Below are 18,990 nucleotides of genomic sequence, written 5' to 3'. Positions count from 1 at the left end.
CGACTACTGTAGTTAGTTTGTTTGATTTTCGCGTTTCGCAGTAGTCAGGACAGTCATAACCGACACTCAGAGCTGGCCGATATGGATCTCAAGAAGCTGGTAAAAGCTGATCTGTTATTGTTATGCGAAGAATTGGGGGTCGATACAGATGGCGCACAGCGGAAGCCATGCATCATAGCGGCTATAAAGGAGTCGGGTGCCGACGATGACGAGATTGCAGAATGTTGGGAGCTTGTTAGGGAACAAAAAAGTGAAAAGTCCCGTAAAAACAGAGGCCGAGGCCCAAGAGCGTCAGAGGGAGAGAGAGCTCGAGTGTAGAAGACTTGAACTAGAGAAAGAAATTGAACTCAAGAAACTCGAGCTCGAGATGAAACGGCTGGAGGGAAGACCGGCGTCGGAGACAGGTTCCTACGATCGAGATAGGATTAAAATGTCGAAGTTGCTGCAACCCTACAAGATGGGGGAAGACATTGGGTTGTTCCTAGTAAACTTTGAAAGGACCTGTGAGAAAGTTGGCATCGCAAGGGATTTGTGGCCGTCCCGTTTGTTGACTGTGCTCCCTTGCGAGGCCGCCGACGTCATAGCTCGTCTTAGTGCAGAGGATGCCGATGATTATGACAAGGTTAATGAGAGTTTGCTCAGAAAGTATCGGCTTTCTACTGAGGCGTTTAGGCAGCGTTTTCGAGCCTCAGTGTTAGAGAAAGGACAGAGCTATTCAGAGACAGAAAATGGCAGTACAGAAAAATGGCCGACAGGAGGAATAGACGGCACTGAAGGAGGCCTCAATGGCGGAAAATGCTGCGGGCGACCGAAATCGTCGTTCCAGGCTGAAGCACTGGCTTCGGGCAGGACTCGACGGTCCTCAGATGCGGCGGGTTGTCTCGACATCAACTTCGGTGGTTTAGAGGAAGGCACTGAACTCCCTTGAGGTAAGGTGACTTGCATTGCCGGGGGCAGCTTGCCGATTTCACGCCGGACACCGTTCAGCTGTATAGTGGTCGCCGCGAATCCTTCAGTCATAGCTTTCTTGAGCGTGCGTGTAGCGGACAACGACGACAACGATGGCCACGCGCGTGGAGCACCCGCTCTCAGTTCCACCGGCGCGGCCATGGAGACAGGCCACCGTCACCGCCTCTCCGTGGCATACCATCATCGCCGGTCGGGGCTCATGTAGAGGAAGACCATCATCCTCTACATTTGGTGACCCGGACAAAGAACATCACGTCCGCAGCAATTCGGCCCTTCACCATCCCAAATTTCTGACCACGCCATCGAGCAGCACTACCTCCGGCACACACGGCCCACCTTCACTCCTACCGCACTCTTCGCTCTCTCTCTCACCTACGCTTCTCTCTTCGCTCAAGTCTTCTCACGCTTCTCACTGCCGGCCGCGACACTCGAGCCTTGCGCTCACCTGCCGGTTGCGGCAGTCGCGGCAGCCGACGCCTCGGCACGCTTAAGCCGTCTCGGCACCTCACTCACTCCACCTGGGACTATCGAGCTTCGGCTCCCGTGCCGGTCGCGGCACCCCAGGACCACGACACCGAGCGCCTCACTCTCTCTGCGACGGATCGCTGTTCCCGTCCACACCTACCACAAGGATGACCTACACACGGATGCTCTCCCCGTCTTCATCCTCACTGAAGTGCCGCCAACGTGTGCCGTGCCCCTGTTCCCGCTGTTCCCTGCTCTTGCGATGCGTCCGCAACGCATCTGACGGCCGGGGGACCCCTGTAGCGGACATCGACGACAACGATGGCCACGCGCGTGGAGCACCCGCTCTCAGTTCCACCGGCGCGGCCATGGAGACAGGCCACCGTCACCGCCTCTCCGTGGCATACCATCATCGCCGGTCGGGGCTCATGTAGAGGAAGACCATCGTCCTCTACATGCGATTCTCTTCGCGCAGGGAGATCACTTCATCGGTCAGGAAAGACACCTGTTTTTGTAGATCCAACAGCAAGATGCGAAGATCGTCATCAGCGGCAGAACCTTTCGGGGTAGGGGGATTCTTAACCCTAACGTCGGAAGCCGATGTAGAGCAAGTTTCGCAGACATATGGTGCGTTACCGGCGGACAGTTCGACATATTCGGTGCTCAGAAGGTTTAAACATGTCACATGAAAACACAGTGCACATTCGGAACAACGCAGGGACTGTTGCTTACTGGGAATCCTCTCAGAGCAAACAGCGCATGATTCCAACCTGGGCGCCATCTTGGAACCATAAACATCGATTGACATAAACATCAATCGACACTAGCCTTCCATCTCTGACTAGTTTTTGTCGTCCTGAAATCTTAATGGAACGGGAGACCAAATATAGTTCAGTGCTCCGCCTTTCCATCGGCGACTGACAAACTGGTCACGAATAGCAATAATGAATTCCCGGCGTCGGGAACTTGGCGCCCCCATCGCCCGGCAGCAGCCGCAGTAGCCCCCTCCTGCACACACGGCTGGGTGGCCGCAGGAGGGAGACCCCCACGTACAGCTGTGCGTGGCTTTCCCGTGTCTGGGGAAAGGGGGACCCTGGTGGTTGAGTGGACCCAGTGGTTGTTTTGGACCTTTCGAGGTCCCTCTGGAAAAGCAACACACCACTTTGGCCCCTGCTTCCCATAGACGGGTGGTCCTGGAAGGCCCGGCCAGGACTATTCAGCTAGTCGTCATCTCCCCTTTCATTACTTTTTCTTTCTTCACTCTTCACTATCTTCTTTTTCTTCCCTTCACCTTCTTTGGCGACAAGGGTCAACCTTGGGCAGTCCTTTCACTCTCCAGAAGCTGCACTAGGGTATAGCGCAGAGGTAGGTGTTAGCGTGCAGGGCACGTCCCCTAAGTTGGGCTTCATCGTGGGCGACACAACTGCTGTACTGAATATCAATATCTCTTTATATGGATAGCAAACACCCTAAAAAAACTGATCGACGCCTAAAACGGAGCCGCACGGAGAGACCTGAACCGAACCTGCTTGACCTGTCTCCCGACTCCTGGTTCCCGAACTTCCTAATCATTAAGTCTAAGGAAGAGGGAAAGCCACTAGCAAAAATATCTCCTTTTGTTGTAGCGAAGCAGCTTGACAAAGTCATAGGAAAATCTTACCATGCAAGAAAACTGAATGATGGCGATATCCAGGTAGAAGTACACAACAAAAAAACAAAGCATGGCACTGCAAACACTTTCGAACATCGGAGACTTACCTGTGAGAATTACAGTGCATCGTACACTGAATATAACTAAAGGTGTCATGTCTGATGATGAACTTCTTGGATGGAATCTGAGATGGAAGATGGTCCGAGTGAGCAGGGCGTGGTCTCTGCAAAACGGATCATCACGAGGAGAGATGGTAAGGAAATCCAAACCAAGCACATCATTCTTTCCTTTCAACTGCATACATTACCTTCAAACATAAAAGCCGGTTACTTCAGTTGTAACGTGCGCCCATACATACCAAATCTAAGACGTTGCAATTTGGGCACAGTTCGGTTGTGTGCCGTGGTCATGTGGCTTGCCCAAGGTGTTCTGGTAAAGACCATTCACCAGATAGTTGCAGCAGTGAGTACCGTTGCGCAAACTGTCACAGCAATCACCCAGTGCATTCTCGGTCATGCCTGCGCTGTAAAGAGGAAAAAGAAATCATAAAGATAAAAACCGTACAGAATATTTCCTACCGAGCTGCGAAGGCACAAAATGAATTCCAAATGAAAGGATCTTTCTCCGAAGTGGTGCGCAGGGGAGTGGCACCACAGAGGAAATCTGTGGAGACTAAAACCTGCTCGCAGGTTGTTGAGCCTCCACCCCACACTCCCCAAGAGGAAGCTGGGGGCACTCAGGCGTCTCCTGCTGCAACGGAGGTCAGCCGTCCAACTGACCAAAAAGAAGCCGCCACGGCTTCTTCTAAAGCTGATTGGCTGCAGTCGATTTGGGATGGAGGCGTGAAAGCCCACTCTCAAAAGGGCCCTCAAAGCATGGGGGTTGATGATGACGACAGAATGTCACAAAGGCTATCCTCAAGCCTCCCTGATATGCACGCAAAAGAGAAACGAGAAAAAGACAGAGGAAGAAGTAAAAGAGACAGGTGAACCACAGAAGCCACCCCCGCGAAGGGTCCAACCCCCTAATGAAACAAGTGTTACTTAGTCGGCATAACCAAGTGCTGAGCTTCGGTTTCTTTCTTATTGGAATAAGCGCGACTATGAACCACTTCCTCCAATGGAATTGCAGTGTTTTTTTTTCAAACCTAGATGACGTAAATGATCTTTTCGATAGCTATAATGCAGCATGCTTTTGTCTACAGGAAACTTATTTGAATACTACCTCTCCAACTCCTTTCCGTAGACACAACATATTCCGAAAGGATCGAAATGACACGAATTGTTCATCTGGAGGTGTGGCGATTGTCACACGAGCGTCTATTCCAGCCAAGGCAGTTAACCTCAACACACAGTTGGAGGTTGTAGCAGTGCAGGTGTGCCTGGACAGAGTAGTCACTGTCTGCTCCGTTTATCTACCGCCAACAGCATCCATCACGCAAAACGACGTAGAAGACCTATGCAGCCAGCTTCAAAATCCTTTCATTCTGTTAGGCGATTTTAACGCGCACACCCCACTCTGGGGTAGTACAAGGACCAACTGTCGGGGAAAAATGATAGAAAAAGTCTTGCTATCATCTTCCATCTGTCTTTTGAGTACAGGGTCACCTACGTACGTACATTCCGCTACACAATCTTAAATCTCGGCATTAGATCTGCCTTTATGTAGCCCATCTCTTTTTGGAGTTTTAGAGTGGTCAGTAAAAGAAAATCTAATGGGAAGTGATCATTTTCCAGTGGTATTGAAATATCTGCCTCAAGTTGGTATCATGACGTGTCCCCCTAGATGGAAACTTGAACAAGCCGACTGGAAGACTTTTTCTGAGAAATGCGACCTGTCTTTAATCCCTCTTGATAGGATGACAACTGACGAAGCAAACGATGTCATAACTAATGTCATCCTTGACGCAGCAACACAATATATTACTAAGACTTCTGGTCGCTTGCCTAAGCGACCAAAACCCTGGTGGAACAAGGAGTGTGAAGAAACACGAAAATCTCAAAATCGTGCGTGGGGTAGATTTCGAAGATACCCCACCAGTGAAAACCTTGTTCTCTTTAAAAAGGCGAGAGCCAAAGCAAGGTGGACGCGCAAGCAAGCCAAGCGGTCCTCTTGCTCAAGCTCTTGGCAGAGCTTTGTATCATCCCTGTCTTCCAATTCTCCTTCTAAACTTATTTGATCGCCTTCATAAGATCAGAGGTGTACATATGAGCCGCGCTACCCCTCGTTTTGTAGTGAATGGTCAGCCATGTGAAAGTCTACAGGAACCAGCCAACGTTCTCGGTGAGCATTTTGAAAGCGTTTCCTCTTCCTGCAACTACACCCGTGAGTTCCTTAACTTAAGGAGTAGTGCAGAGAAGAGGAAAATTCCAATGCATTCTGGAGACAATCTTATGTATAATCAACCTTTCACGAAAATAGAGCTTCATCTTTCCTTAAAGTGTACAAAAGCAACTTCACCAGGCCCAGACAGGGTGGTGTATTCTATGTTGAGTCATCTGTCTGACGCATCTAAAGAGGTTTTACTCCAATTTTTTAATCAAGTTTGAACCCAGTGTGCATTACCCTCAGCCTGGAAAATTTCACTGTAATTCTTCTGTTAAAACCCGGAAAGGAACCTTCAAGCCCGGCCAGTTATCGACCAGTCGCTCTCACGAGCTGCATTGGCAAAACGTTTGAGCGTATGGTCAATGCTCGACTCGTCCATTTCCTAGAGGAAAATAAATGCCTTTCTGAATTACAGTGTGGTTTTCGCGCTGGACGTTCCACAACAGACCACCTCGTTCGAGTGGAAACAATGATTCGTGAAGTGTTCGTCCGAAGACAACACTGCCTGTATGTATGTTTTGATCTTGAAAGGGCATATGACACGGCTTGGCGGTATGGCATTCTACAAGATCTATACTCTTTCAGAATAAGGGGGCGCCTTCTTAGGTGTATAACAAGCTTCCTTCAAGGCAGGACATTCCAAGTACGGCTTGGAATAATACTATCCCGTCCTTTCATCCAAGAAAACGGGGTGCCGCAGGGATCTGTCCTTGGCGTCACTCTGTTTCTCGTGAAAATCAATTCAGTAGCTAGCATAATCACACCTTCCATGCCTTATTCATTGTACGTGGATGACATTCAGATTTCTTTCTCTTCCACGAGTATGTGTTCACTTCTCGAGGGTCAGAGGGCTGTTTCCTTCACCTACTCTTAAGCTGAACGGACAGGACCATGCTGTTAGGGGTGAACACAAATTTCTTGGGGTCATCTTTGATAGCAAGCTCACTTTCTTACCCCGCATCAAGAGCCTTAAAACAAAATGCATTAAGTCACTTAACCTATTGAAGGTGCTGGCCCACAAATCTTGGGGAGCAGATCGTGACACCCTGCACAGGGTCTATGTGTCCACAGTGCTGTCTAGAATGGACTATGGATGTGTTGTTTTTGGGTCTGCGCGGAAATCTGTCCTGAAGATTTTAGACCCAGTACATCATCAGGGACTGCGTTTGATAACTGGTGCTATCCGCACGTCGCCATTGGAGAGCCTATGTTGAGAGCAACGAATGGTCACTCGAAATAAGGAGATTTTACATATCTGTTTCGTACTCTTTGAGGGTAAGAGGTTATCCCAATAACCCAGCTATTACCTGCATTGGACGCACGCGCTTCAAGCAGCTGTTTCTTAATAAGGCCAGCATTGTTCCCCCATTTAGCATGCGTGTTCTTCAGGGATGTGAGCATTACAGTTTCCCACATAATGATTTCACCATAGTAGAGGCTAGTCGAACAAGAGAGAAACTGATGTTCTGAGGCTGGAACAACATAGAAGGGACAGATACAAACAAAGCCTCAAGTTGCCTAAGAAATCAACGATGAAAGATGAAAGTCACTGAAAAGGTTAGCCAGCTGTAGGGATCGAACCCACATCTTCTGGATTACCGGTCCAGGGCTCTACCAATTGAGCTAAGCTAACACGCCTCTCCAGCGACTTTCGGGGTGCGTCATCTGAGGGGACGACAAACCAGTGGCTGGTTTGTTGTTTGGAGGACGTGTCCAGACCACCCTGTGCGTTGCGGACAATCTGTGTCTATAAAAAATAAAAAATAGGTAGAGATAGAGTGGAGACAAGGAGTTTAGTTGAAGATCAACGACGCCATCTTGAAGGAAGCGGCCCGGAAAGGCCGCTGACCATCGCCGGGCGACGGAGCACAGAGGCAGGTTGCAAAGCATCCCAGCTATGACCACAAGTTCCGGACATCCTGTGACGTCAGCTGTGACGTCATCATGACATGTCTGGGCAGGTTAGGACATCTCTGGACATGGAAGGAGAAAAACACTCGTAATGCAGAGGCTGGGAAAGGAAGAGTATGCAAACCATCAATATGCTAACAAGAAAATAGAATTAGTTACACAACAAATGATCCCACCACAACAGGAGCCCAGAACGATGCGACTGCTCCATCCGAGAGGCAGGCAGAGAACTGACTCGTGATGTTTTTTTCTCCTGTATAAAGCCCCGCAGCTGCATCCCCTAGCGGGTACTTACTCAACTAATCTCATGAAAAAATTATTAAGAATCACGCCAGCGCTACTCCCGTTCCCAAGGCAGAAGAAGATAGAAAATGGCGGGGATGCCCGGACAACAGCAACCATCAGCCGACGTGCACTGGCATGAAAATCGCAAACAAAGCGGGAACAAAGTTTGCGAAAGCATTAGTTACACAACAAATCACCTCACCACAGCAGGAGCTCAGACCGATGCGACTGCTCTCCGCGACAGCCAGCCAGAAACTGAGCGAGCGCGGGGAGCGCACGTCTGCTTTCCGCGACAGCCAGAGAGAAACTGACTGGGACGCCGCTCCACGGCCGCTCCGCATGCGCGCTCCTACTCTCTCTCTCTAGAATCGTTTATTATTTCAAAAGGAAATGTACAGCCATGTGGTTTGCCTGCCTAAGTGGCGGCATGGTACACCAACTGTGGGAAGGGGTTGGGGAGAAAAAGGTGGGGGGAGGAAAAAATAAGAGTAAAAAATGAGATATATACAATATGTACAATAAAAGTGGCACGTGTTGGTGAAGGCAGAGTCAGTTGGGTCAGAAAAGCCCTTGACATTGTAGCACAGTAAGTCACAATCGGTCTGCTAGGCCTGTGGCCTTTAAAAAGGCTAGTAGTTCGTACTGGATGAGCCGCCGAACTCGCGTTGTGCCGGTCGGGTAGATAAGATTCACTACACTAACGTCACTGATGCCTGCAGAGTGTAAGCGGGCGTGAAGCAAGGATCGAGCACTGTCGGTGTCCGGGCATGCAGTTAGTAGGTGTGTGATGCGCGCTCCTAGCGCCCTCTGGGGCAACCACCTCCGAGAGGCTAAGAGTGAAGAGCATTCCTGCGCCCCCTGCTGGCCGTTCTCATTGGTCGTGAGACTAAGAGAGAACAGCATTCTTGCGCCCCCTGCTGGCCGTTCTCATTGGTCGTGGCGTTATCCTATTGTCTCACGGCTACCCTGTTTTTTTCCACTAATGCTCCTCTAGACAAGGTCAATCTGCAATGAAGCCACGGTATAACGTCATCATGCAGCTGCGTGGCTCAAGGACGCGTACGCTCTAGACAGGGGACCTATTATTTATTGAATCACTATCCCATGATTATTTCCTTTATTCTTCTATAACGATTGAATAGGAAACTATTGCAGAAGAGCACCATGCATGAAAGCTGATCGTAGGAATTCCAAAGTCTTACTAAATGAGACTTGCAAAATAACAAAATATCCTAACACGTAACTCCATCAACGGCAAATAAGAGGACTAGGCACTCAACAAATCAACACAGAGTACGGGTAACCAGGAGCGCAGAACTCAGGGCAGCACTATCGTCAAGACAACAATGTTCCTTGTCAAAAGAGAAAAAATACAAAGCGTCAACAAAGGAAAGCATGCATATCGGGTCATGTCAGGACACGTCAGGACAAATCGTACGACTGCTGGGTAACAGAGGAAAACAAACATTGAACAGAGTGAAAAAGACACTCACCATCATTTTTCCCATTCACTGCATTCCCTCATTGTAAATCCGCTCGTCACAAAATCCACCTGCATTGTCGAACACCATTCACCAGTGACAAACCACATATCCGCACCCCATCAGAGGCAGACAGAATCCAACCGAAGCTACGCTCTTCCACTGACTGCCAACGCAATTACCATTAGCAGAACTTGCCTGTCCAGACATGCTATTGTCTCAGGGCTATACTGTTTTTTTCCACTAATGCTCCTTTGGACAAGGTCAACGTGAAACAATGGTCTCGTGGTATGACGTCATCATGCAGGTGCGTGGCTCAAGAACGCGTACGCTCTAGACAGGGAACCTGTTATTTATTGAATCACTATCCCTAGATTATTTTCCTTATTCTACTATAATGATGGCATAGGGAACTATTGCAGAAGAGCACCATAGACAAGAGGAGATTGTAGCATTTCATTCCCAAAGTCTTACTGTACAGGGAAAAAATAATGGTTCAGCAAGACATGTCCATCCCAGCCGAGAGCCATGCAGCTAAGTGAATAATGACGCTTTGTTCCTCCTGAATAAAGTCACACACCTGCCCCCCTCGCGGTTACTCTCTGAACTAAATGAATCGCAAAATTATTAAGAATAGCTCTACTCCCATTCAAGGCAGCACTATCGTCAAGAATATTTCTTGTACAAAAAGAAAAAAAGCTACACGTAGAAGGAAAGCATATCAGAACAAGCCCAGGCATGTCAGTGCATGTTTGTCAGACAACAAGGGGGAAAAAGCGAAAAGAAACAAAGAAGGAAACCAGCATCAAACTATTTCTAAGCACACGCACTCCTCTTATTCAAAAACAGTGCTCATCATAAATCCGTCCAGGGCAATACACACCATTTTTCTATTGCTACACTTTTTTTTCCAGTGACGGTCAATGCATTGCTACAGACTGCGTGACGTCATCACATTCTGTCTGAAGAAGAAGACAGCGGCAAAGACTCCTATCATTCATTGAATCGCAAGATTATTTCCTTTGTCCTACTCTTAATGACATTGATTCTCTCATTAAAATTCAACAAAAAAGCACCCTACATATTAACGATTTTCACCCCAAAGGCTCATCATGGTCATTAGAATTACAGTAAACTACCACTGCTCTTTTAAAAGAATAAGTGAGACCACTCAACATCACCTCCAGGATTATGTAATACATGACCCTTTCTATGCTCATACATTCGTTGTCTGAGGCTACACCTGCGAGCAAAAAGGCGCGGAAGCCGGGGGGGGGGGGCAAAGTTCCATTCGCGCATTGCGAGCAAAAAGGCGCGAAAGCCGGGAGCAAAGTTCCATTCGCGCACGCCAAAGCACAAGACAGAACGCCTCCGTGAATGTATCCGTGGAGCACGCATGGATCCCCGGTGCCTGGAAAATTGCGAGAGTGGCGGTCATCAAGAACGTTCCCTCGAGGGGCCTGGAGATAGACAACGTCCGCCCAATTGCACTGACTTCTGTCCTTTGCAAGACCATAGAGCGCGTTTTGCACCACCGGCGCGAGTCTTACTTAGAGGCCTCATCGGTGCTCAATGATAGCCAGATTGGGTTCCGCCCACGATGCTCTATCTGGATGGCGCATGTGAATCTTGAAAGCCAGATCCGCCACGCGCGCGAGACTGGAGATATCTCTGCCCTGGTTGCACTAGATGTTGCTAAGGCTTATGACAGCGTGGAGCACAGCGTCCTACTCCACATAATGGCTTCGGTGCGCGTTCCCCCCTACATCATCTCCTGGGTCAACAGCTTCCTTACAGGGAGGTCGTTCTTCTGTTCAGATGGCCGCTTTACCTCCTCGCAGCAAGCTCAACACAGAGGCGTACCCCAAGGCTCCGTCCTGTCACCCCTGCTTTTTAATATCCTGATGAGCTCTCTGCCCTTAGACCAGAACATCCTCACCATAACCTACGCTGATGACATAGCCTTCTTTGCCTCTTCCCCGTCGCTGCACCTGCTATATGAGAAGCTGCAAGAGTACCTCAACGCACTTTCCGCCTGGATGCGCTCTGTTCACCTTTCGCTGAACGTCCAGAAGTGCGCGGTGCTCCTTTTCACACCCTCTAGTTACCCTTCGAACCCTGTGACGATCGATCTCAAGGTTGCTTCCGAGTCCATCCGCCAGACGAACCTGCTGAAATACCTCGGTGTCTGGTATGAGGGACACTTGGACTGGGCCCACCATCTGGAGGTTGTCAGCCAAAAAGCCACGAAGGCATGTAGCCTTCTCCATCGCTGCTCCAGCACCCGTATTGGGATGCGCAGAAACGCCCTCCTGCTCGTTTACAAGTGCTACATCCGTCCTGTCCTGGAATTCGGCTGCGTCCTTTTCTCCCACCTCCCTGATTACCGCCTCCGAAGGCTCTTCATCATCGAGAGGAAGGCGCTACGTCTCTGTTTGGGCCTCCCTAAATACACCTCGAATCAAGCACTATACTGCGAAGCACGCATCCTCCCTCTGAAATCACGTTTCCGTGTCCTGACAATTAACACTTTCCTCTCCCTGTGCCAGAGCCCTTTGTCTTTGAGGCACAACGAAGCCCTCAGGGACATGCGTTATTGGCTGGATAGGCGATGGCGCAAATCAAACACCCCGCAGCTGGCCTTCGCCGAGCTTTTACTGAAACCTTTGGGTGTGTCGCTGACAGACGTCCCTCCGCCTTGCTGCCCCCTCTTCTGCCCATCTGTGAAGGTTGAGGATGCCTTTCAACCCGGCACCAGTTTTACAGACCACAGCAAGCTTGAGGTAATCCTCAATCGCCACATTGACCGCTTTCCTGAACACCTGGTGGTAGCAACTGACGCGTCCGTCTCTGGTCAGCGCGCCGGCGTGGGCCTCGTTTTCCCCCGTCTTGATGGTCACTTCCCCATCCGCCTCCCTGACTACATCCCAGTCTTTGAGAGCGAATTCCTCGCTATTGTTCTGGCTCTTAGGATGGTCCCTGCCCGCTATTGCAAGACGCTGCTCCTATCAGACTCCCTATCAGTCATCTCATCTCTGGCGAACCCGTCTAGCCCACTGCTGCAATTGCTTGCCTCCCTCACTCCGCCCCACATCTCCGAAGTCGTGCTAACGTGGATCCCCGGACACAAGGGCCTCGCGCTCAATGAAGCAGCCGACAGCCTGGCGAAGATCTCCCTTACTGGGCCCATCATCGATACCTTGCCACCGCTCCCCCAAATCGTTAAATCCAGATACCGGAGATTCTTGGAGCTTTCAGCGTGCCGCTCACTTCCCCCCAGATACGACCACCTGTCATCTCCATGGCAGCCCGACTGCTGCTCCTCGCGCCTCATAGAGGTACTCTTAACGCGCGCCCGCAGTCTGGCTATGATGTCGTGCTCTATAGGGTTGTTACTCGCTGCCTTCCACCCGATCTCTTCGCGCTGTTTCGGCAGAGAAGGAAGGAATTGGCCTCTCCTAGCGAGAGCGGAACAGCGCCCTCCACAGAGTCTACTCTACTGCCGCGGAGGTTCGTGCACTGATGGATTTCCTACGCATTCAAGTGGAAGCAAGGGAAGAAGTTGCTCTTCACCGGCCTCGGCATACGCCTCCGGTCCACGCGGAAGACGAAGCGCCAGCCCCCTTTCCTTCAGCCGCAGCGCTGCCAGCTGGTGTGCGCACAGACTCCACACGTCCTGATGGAGCTCCACCAGCACCACCGTCCGATCTCCCTTCGTGTGCCCTTTTCCGCGCGTGCGATCACCGCACGGCGACTTGTCCAGCGCCGCTCACACCCGAGCGAAAACGGTGAAGCCTCACGTCAGCGCGTCGATGCTTCCGCTGTGCCAAGCGGAACCACTTGGCCCGTCAGTGTCGCTCTTCAGCCAGTCTCACGTGTACCAGATGCCACGGACAACATCTGACTGTGCTCTGCGACATACAACCGAAACGCGAAACGCGAGAGCGCACCGCCAGGAGCGTTGGATCGGCTTCAGCATCGCCAGCGCAGACACCTGAAATCCAAGCCACCACTGCGCCAACCTCGTCTACTGTCACACTTCTGCAGACCGCTGTGGCTCAGGTTGCCGGCCCTGGCGGATCCGCGTCCGTACGTATTCTTCTCGACAACGGAAGTCAGAGAACATTCATCACCGAGGAACTCGCTCGGCGGCTTCGATGCCCGGGATTGGCATCCGAAAACATGTCGATCTTTGCGTTTGGCTCCACGCAACCGTCCACGCATCGCACATACCAGAAGGTGTCCCTGCGTATCGATGGCTTACATCAGTCGTTGGAAGTAGAGGCCATCGCTATCCCACAGATCTGCAGGTCGCTCAGCCCACCTGTGGATGCCCGGATCTTGCAAATGCTACACGATCGTGGTCTCTCTCCGGTCACAACGACCTGTCTATCGCAGAACGTCAACGTGCTGGTAGGCGCGGACTACTACTGGCGATTTGTGTCTGGCAGAATAGAGCGCCTTCCCAACAATATCACAGCCGTCGAAACGGTATTTGGGTGGATCGTCCAAGGTGTTGCCCCACTGCGTTCCTCGCTACCAGACTATCCCGCCACCACGTCACTTTTGTGCTGCACGAACGACGCGCCCGAGCATGAGCTGACCAACCTGTGGCGACTAGATGCATTAGGTATCACGGATTCTGACGTAGCTGCTCCCACCGGAGCGGCAGACCTCCAAATGTTTCAAGAGAACATCAAGTGGCAGACAGATCGGTACGAGGTTCCCCTCATGATCCAGGCGCCTGGGCTACCACCAGAGGCACACAATCGGGTAACCGCCGAGACGAGACTCAACGCTCAACTCCGGCGGTTCCGAATGGCACCCGACGTTCTCAAGCAGTACGACGCCACAATGCGCGAATACTTCGTCGAAGGGCATGCCGAACCAGTCTCTGGCCCAGACCCAACCAGGAACGTATACTACCTGCCCCACCATGCCGTTATACGTATGGAGGCCGTCAAGACCAAGGTCCGCTTAGTCTTCTACGCATCGTCCCATGTTCCCGGCCAACCGTCTCTTAATGAGGTTCTGTCGAAGGGTCCCAACTTAAACAGCAATCTCCTCCATCTCCTCATCACGTTTCGGTCTTCTCCCATTGTCTTGACCGCCGACATTCGCAAGGCGTATCTTCAAATTCAGATCCGACCAGAGGACCGAGACGCCCTCCGCTTTCTGTGGATCCAGGAGCTACCGTCATCATCCAACCCTTATCCTGCGACTCAGGAGTGGAGGATGACCAGAGTCCCGTTCGGAGCATCGTCCAGCCCCTTCCTACTCGCGGCAACTCTGCATCATCACTTCGACGCGGTCGCTTCGCGATTCCCAGCCGCCGCAGCTCGCCTCCGCACCAGCTTCTATGTTGAAGACCTAGTAGTTGGCTGCGACGACGTGCAAGATGCCGAGACGATATATGCCGAGACCAGAGCTGTCCTGCGGGACGCAGGGATGGAAATCCGAAAACGGGCAGCGAACTCCACCGCACTTCAACAGAAATTTCTCGCAGACGAAACTGCCTACGATAACGTCGGTTGTACAAACCCAGTGCTTCGTATCTTAGGTGTACCATGGGACAGACAGGCAGACGTCATCCTAGCACCAGTCACCGCGGTTCACGAATTCGCACAGAAAAATGAGCCCACGAAGCGCACAGTGCTCAGGACCTTTTCTAGACTGTACGATCCTTTGGGTTTGCTCCTTCCCTTTACGGTCACCACGAGGCTCTTGTTTCAAGCAATGTGGAAGGAAGCAGTTCCTTGGGACCAACCCATGCACCCCCCGACACACCAAGCTTGGCGCGAATGGATACGCGGCCTTCCCGCGCTCTCCACAATGCAAGCACCGAGATCTCCCTTCAATCCGGCCGGCACCGTCCCAGACCTTCACATCTTTGCAGACGCAAGCCCGCGGGCCTACGGAGCGGTTGCATACGTACGCACCCACAAGGCTCCCGGGGGTGTCAGCTCCCACCTGCTCATCGCCAAAGGTCGCATTGCACCACTGAAGACGGTCACTCTTCCGCGTTTAGAGCTCCTTGGCTGCCTTCTCGCCGCTAGACTGTTCAAGAGCATCTGCGACGTCATGCCTGCCCTGCACTCACGGGTCACGTTGTGGACGGACTGTCAGATTGCACTGCACTGGATAAAGAATGGGAAGATGACTCAGTCGCAGAATCCTCAGTTTGCCGAGGGGCGCTTACGAGAGATTCGCCAGCTCACGGACCCGGCTCGATGGTGTCACTGCGACGGGAAAAGCAACCCCGCTGACTTGCTCACGAGGGGAATCACCGCGACTGAGCTGCTCCACAGCAAGCTGTGGTGGACCGGTCCACCCTGGTTATTTGGCAACGTGGATGGTCTCGTCGCGGCCCAAAACACATCTCCGCATTTCCGGATCGAGGAGACCTGTTGCGCCATCGCTGTTCAGCATCGGGACTCCCTTCTTCAACTCGAAGATCACAGCTCCCTTAACCGCGTGCTCCGTGTGACAGCGTACGTGCTCAGGTACATCAACAACACCCGGACACCCCAGTCGAAACACAGTGGCTCACTCTCAGCGGAGGAGCTACACTCAGCAGAGCTGCTCTGGGTCCGTTGGACTCAGTTGGAATCTTTCCCCACTGAAATCGAGGACCTACAGACGAGACGCCCCATCTCTTCTTCATCGGCCGTTTTGCTGTTGAACCCGTATATCGACGAGAATTCATTACTCCGCGTCGGTGGTCGTCTGAGGTACGCCGACGAAAGCGACAGCGTACGGCATCCCATCCTTCTGCCGTCCAGACACCGATTCACAGAGCTGCTCGTGCTCGACATGCACTGTCGTCTACACCACACAGGAGTTCAAGACACACTCTGTGAAATTCGCCAGAAGTATTGGATTGTAAGGGGTCGACAGACAGTTCGTCGCGCTCTTCATACGTGTCTACAATGCAAACGACGACGACTGAATCCGGAAACAGCACCTGTCGCTCCTCCCCCGCGGGAAAGGATCACACCCACGAGTCCCTTCGACGTAGTAGGGGTGGATTTTGCTGGACCGCTCTATGCATTTGACAATAACGAACAGCGGAAGGCGTACATCGTCCTTTTCTCATGTGGCGTTACCCGCGCGATCCACCTCGAATTGGCGACCGGGATGTCCACCCAACACTTCCTCGGCGCATTTAGGCGTTTTGCGTCCCGACGCGGGGTCCCGTCACTGATCATGTCAGACAACGCTCGCACCTTCCATCAGACGTCACGGATTCTCTCCACCGCGTCCTCAGAAGTGCAAGATTTTGCCGCCAGGAATCGCATCAAATGGAGGTTTATTGTCGAGAGAGCACCCTGGTGGGGCGGATGGTGGGAGAAGATGGTCAGATGCGTGAAGGACTCCCTCAGGCGTTGCTTAGGAAGGATCTTACAACGGCCTTATGCGAAGTAGAATGCATAGTGAATTGCCGGCCGCTGACGTATGTGGATTCCGATCCCGCCGCCCTGCACCCTTTGACTCCTGCAGACTTCCTCGTAGGGAAGCGCTTGACTGCCACCCCAACACCGGGCGAAGTTGCACAGCCGTTGGACGCAGGGAGACTCAAGCACTACCTGAAAGCACAGGATAGTCTTCGCCAGCAGTTCTGGAGCAGGTGGCGCAAGGAATACCTCTTCCAGCTGAGATCCGCGCATATGGCGAGACGGGACCCGGAGAGTCAACTGAGGGTCGGAGACGTGGTCGTCATCCACGAAAGAGGACCGCCGCTACTCTGGAAGCTCGGCCGCGTAACTCAGACCATTCCCGGACGCGACGGTGTCGTTCGTGCCTGTGCGGTCATGCTGGCCAACAAGACCATTCTTCATCGTCCCGTGCAGTTGCTGCACCGCTTGGAAGGGGATATCGCACCACCCGTGGCCCGGGAGGATGTAGAAGAAAGAGGAGGAGGAGAGGGCTCTTAGGCTCAGCTGTGGACGAAGACGAGGAGCGCGAGAGAGAGGAATAAAGGTTCAGTTTGTAGAAGGCATCAGAACTGTCGGTCACGAATTCTTGGGTCCGATTCGAAACAGCCACAATATATTCCGTAGCAGACGACAGGAACAGACGTAGACTGTGTCGTCTGCTAAATGCGCAGCGCGTCACTTCAGATATTCCAGCACCGTGCGAATGCTCAACGTATAACACGCAACGTAACTTCTGCACCGTGAGCAGTTTTTTTTTTTGCATTTTCTTCCATTACAATATTTCATGCGTGCGTTGCTTGTGTGACTACACGGGTGTATACATCTTTCACTTCGTGACGCAGTCTATAATGGGACTTGGTGTATAGTGGGTAGCTACATATAAAAGTTTACCCACGCCGGCGCGCCGTACTCGCCAACCACTCGATGCAGGCGGAAAATTCCTGTGCTCGCGCGGAACTCCAATTGCTACGTTTCATCGTTGTAAATTTCAAACAGATTCAACTTCACAATCCCAAGTTACAATTAAAAACATCCAAACCCCCACGGGAAAACAATCAAGATAGAAGCCATGTGGGTAAACGTTTATGGGTAGCTACACTGTACTTTAAAAGAACATAAATAAATGTAAGAAAAAAAATCTATCCACTGTAACCTTCCTGGTTTGAACCACACCAATTTTGAAGATTCCAATGGACGCCAGCTGTGGCATGGGATTGGAAACTTACCATAGATGATCTGGAAGAACAAAACTAGCAACGATGACTGTAAGACACGCATGTTTGGTAACGACCACGCAAACGAGGTGTTCCTTAGTCCGCACAGCAAGTGATGCAGAGCTTTTTCGAGTGAATTAAATAGCGACGCCAACACGTTTATAATGAACCTCTTTCACAGAATTGTACCAGGTGTATCGAGCAATTTAAATGATAGGTGATTCTTTTTCAGCCGTGACTAGGAAATGCCGTTCTTTAAGGTCACTAAGCAGACATGCAATACGGTGTCTTAAGGGCTGCGGGGAGGTAGAAAAACAAATAACCACGTTTGTAACACGATAAAAGGATATCTTGTATGATGTGAAACATTCGCTACCAAATTAATTCATTGTCGTTTTTAATAATTATCATGCTTATTTATTAATCAATAAATATTATTAAAAATGTCGTCCTCGGAAGCCATTCACATTCGAAACAGATATTCCGAGGAGTCCCTGATTCAGTGCAGTAAAGCGAAAATAAGAAACTATGATGACGATGACGATTATGGTGATGATGATTATGGCAAAAAGAAAACACAGACACACACACACACAGACAGACACAGGACACACAGACAGACAGACACACACAGAGACAGACACACACAGAGACAGACAGACACAGAGACAGACAGACACAGAGACAGACAGACACACAGACAGAGGGACACACAGACAGACGGACACACAGACAGACACACACAGACAGACACAGACACAGACAGACACAGACAGACAGACAAACATAAAACATGAAAACGTAAGTCGCGACGCAGTCCGACTGGCTACCGCAGTACCACTACACAGTAACAGAGGTATATCTCCGCCAGGGGATAATGTAGTCCGCACATTGAGTGTATGGGCCTACTAGAAGATGGCGGACGCCAGGCGAACGGGGAATCAGATTGACATGTTTTATTAACGCGAATATTTTACTTGTTCGCCTTAAAAGTATGAAAAGCATGCTCCCTAAGAAAGTCGTCCCTAGCGAGCGTTTTAGGACTACGTGGGGACTCGGAGGCGTCTCGATGAGCCCCCGCCATATGATGAGTCTAAGGCGGCCCCTGGACGAAGACGAAGACGTGCCCCTGCTGCCGCGCGCACCACTGCGTCCTCGCGTGAGGCGTGAGGCCACGCACATCTGCCCGCTGGGACGTTCCATCATCGCCGGTCAGGACTCATGCATAGGAACAAGTATATAAAGGAATA

The 18,990-nt window shown here is 51.2% G+C and overlaps 1 protein-coding gene and 1 long non-coding RNA gene across 4 annotated transcripts in view; one reads left to right on the top strand and one right to left on the bottom strand.

Annotated features, from left to right (window-relative positions):
• The window catches only part of LOC135366685 (rRNA N6-adenosine-methyltransferase METTL5-like), a 98,057-nt gene that overhangs the window by 61,082 nt on the left and 17,985 nt on the right, over window positions 1-18,990 (top strand). The window lies entirely within an intron of this gene.
• LOC135366688 (uncharacterized) lies at window positions 4,827-17,850 on the bottom strand. Its single transcript, XR_010414267.1, has 3 exons — window positions 17,753-17,850; window positions 9,103-9,161; window positions 4,827-7,386 (listed from the first exon to the last, which is right to left on the bottom strand). It is a non-coding gene; the product is annotated as an uncharacterized LOC135366688 (long non-coding RNA).

The sequence above is a fragment of the Ornithodoros turicata genome, chromosome 8, assembly GCF_037126465.1.
Source record: "Ornithodoros turicata isolate Travis chromosome 8, ASM3712646v1, whole genome shotgun sequence".
Taxonomy (NCBI): domain Eukaryota; kingdom Metazoa; phylum Arthropoda; class Arachnida; order Ixodida; family Argasidae; genus Ornithodoros; species Ornithodoros turicata.
Note: the sequence above shows the minus strand (reverse complement) of the source record. Positions and strands in the feature narration are given on the sequence as shown.